The sequence below is a fragment of the Artibeus jamaicensis genome, unplaced genomic scaffold (genome assembly GCF_021234435.1).
Source record: "Artibeus jamaicensis isolate MK-2021 breed Jamaican fruit bat unplaced genomic scaffold, CSHL_Jam_final scaffold_3222, whole genome shotgun sequence".
In the NCBI taxonomy this organism is placed as follows: Eukaryota; Metazoa; Chordata; class Mammalia; order Chiroptera; family Phyllostomidae; genus Artibeus; species Artibeus jamaicensis.
This window is the reverse complement of record NW_026522038.1, coordinates 3677788-3680443: the sequence shown is the minus strand read 5'-3', so window position 1 is coordinate 3680443 and position 2656 is coordinate 3677788. Positions and strand designations below refer to the sequence as shown.

Sequence of the window (2656 nt, the reverse complement as noted above, 5' to 3'; positions counted from 1 at the left end):
GAACAGACTCCCTCATGGCGCAGTGAGACGACAACAAAGGGAGGCTCTGGCACGCGGCACTCTGCTCCCACCAGCGCGCGGCTGCTCCCTGCGCGTTAACTGAGGCGTCACAGTGGCACACGTTGCCGCGTGCTGCGACGTCTCTGATTCAGGGGCGCCTTCCTTCCCCTTCCCTTGCACAACTCCCCGAATTTATTTATTTATTTTTGGTGGCAAATTTAGGGTAAGATTTTGAAGGCAGGGTAACACGACTCCACAGTGGGCGAAACAAAACCGCACCCTCGAGCGCAGAGGCCGCAGAGGGTAAGGGAATGAGGACCAGGACGCTGGTCTCACCTGCCTTTCCGCCCAAATTTTTTTTTTTTATTTTTTGTTTATTTTTTTCTTTCTTTTCTTTCTCTTCTTCTTCCACGTCCCCCCACTCACAGTACAGACCAGGCAGAGGGCCCGGGCTGCGGTGCACCCGGGTGGTTTTCTCCGCGGCCTCTTTCTGTGCTGGCCGTCAGAATGCAGCCTGTGTAAGCACTGGGAGGCCGGGGCTTTTTTCTAATGGTATGAATGTTCACACAGAAGTTCATTAATCCTGGGTTGCCTGCGTATACCATTGGATGAACCATTTTTAGCTTCATTATAAATGTGTCCTTGTCTGCATGATCTATTTCTATATAATCATCCACTTGATAAACATGATTTAGTCATTACAATGGCATTTCTGAATTCAGCTTTCATAATATAGATACAGTGTTGGTACTTTAAAATCAAGAATTATTTATTTTGCTTACGTATCACATTTAAAGTTTCTAGTGGTCACAGACAAAGATATTTAAATTAATTGTGAATAATATCTGGCACACCATCTTATAAATCTAATGTGATCTATAATTTTGCATAGATAATATCCTCACCTCTGTTTAAAGGAATGAAACCAGGATATTATAAACTTCTTTCCATTTGCGTAGTATCCTGTTAACTTACATATAGGGTGTCAAGGTAGGCCAGACCGTGCAGACTTGGGAGAAAAGTCTGGTTAGCTTGGCTCCAGTCTCACGGACTCTCGGTCCCGCCTTTTCTGGGCCCCCTTCGCTGTGTCTTCGTGCCCACAGTCTGGACGGGTTACAGAGGCTTGGTGTTATGCCGGCACATTTTGGCTTGCCTTTCTTTTGAAACTTGAAAAGAGTTCTGCCCGCAACTTATGAAGGGGGACCCCCAAAAACTCCAGAATTATCTTCTGAAGGGTGGGCCTCTTGTAGCACAAGCTTCCTCACTAGGTGAGTGTTCTAGGAGCCCATCTGTACCAGTGTATCAGCGGGCTTTGTTGTGAGAGGCTGCATGCAGCTTCAGTGAAAATTTTTTTAAAGACTCAATGCGTTTGCCTATTCTATGATGGGTGGTTTACAAGCCCACGTGCCTCACCACGCTGAGCATGGAGCAGTTTTTGACCAGAAACAGCATGAACCCCATGCCCTACCCTCCCTATTCACCCCATCTTCCCCAAAGGGACTTTTTTGTGTGTGTTTCACTGGATTAAAAAGTCCTCAAAGGGAAATGTGTTGCTGATGTAGAAGAGATGAAACAAAAAATGGCAAAAGCACTAAAGGGTATCAAAATCGACGAGTTCAAAAACTGGTTTGAGCAGTAGGAAAAAAACTGGCTCAATAGGTATATTGCACCAAAGGGAGAGTACTTTGAAGATGACTGAAGTTTAAGCATGTACAAATAAATACATATTTTTTGAATAAATAAATTCCAGGTTTTGGGGGTTTACACTCATAGTCTGGACCCTGAAAAAAGTAAAGTATATAACATTTTCTCTCTGGGGATGGGTATTGAGGTCCCAACATTCTAAAAGGGTTAGTGTCTTTCCAAGTCCGCTGTAAGGCTCCGCCCCCCCTTCAGCCAACCACCTGCACTCACATGGGTGTGCCCTACATGTGGGTGCAGCTGGCTGTTGGAAGGCAACAGGTAGCCACCGACAGGAGCAATGGGAAGAGCCTAGGATAGCTCCGGAGATTTACTGCATGTATGTTATAATATAAATTTCTGTCACATTTAGAGATGGCAACTAGGATATTATGGCAGAACGCTACTCTACCCTTGGAATTGAGCATCTTTCTACCCCAGCAGAAACAGAAGTTCGTTTTACCAGATACTTAAAAGACCTGTGAGCATAAAAGGCATAGAACCTTTTCAGAATAATTTTTTTTAAATCAGTTACTCTTTGGAACATCAAAAGCTATGTAAATTCATATTGCATATTATAGGAACTAAATAAGTAATCGTTAAATGAATAGATAAATATTAGAATCTGACAGACCTCACATACTTAGCTTCTAAAGCAACTTTTAAGGTTCTGGCGTGTTGCGGGAGCATGCGTCTCGCTGCACCACTGAAGGACACCCTAGGGTACTCACCTTTCATCATTCAATACCTGGGTGAGAAGAAAAATGTTCCTAATCTGATTCTCCTTATTAATTGGCTTAAGCACAGTCAGGAGGTGGGTTACCTAAATGCGAACTGCCTTTTCCTGAACATGCTTGGTGAATTACATGCTAGGATTCTCCTCTTCGTCCATGTCTCATAATTAAGACTATTATTATAATAACACGTGGCACAGATGTCACTTGTCTTTAGCACTCATCTTGCCTTATTTCCTTGC

General features: G+C 43.7%; 1 non-coding gene across 1 annotated transcript; it reads right to left on the bottom strand.

Annotated features, from left to right (window-relative positions):
* Window positions 1-408: 408 nt before the first annotated feature.
* On the bottom strand, window positions 409-535 carry LOC119061449 (small nucleolar RNA SNORA51). Its single transcript, XR_005084786.2, has one exon. It is a non-coding gene; the product is annotated as a small nucleolar RNA SNORA51 (small nucleolar RNA).
* Between the last annotated feature and the right edge of the window lie 2121 nt (window positions 536-2656).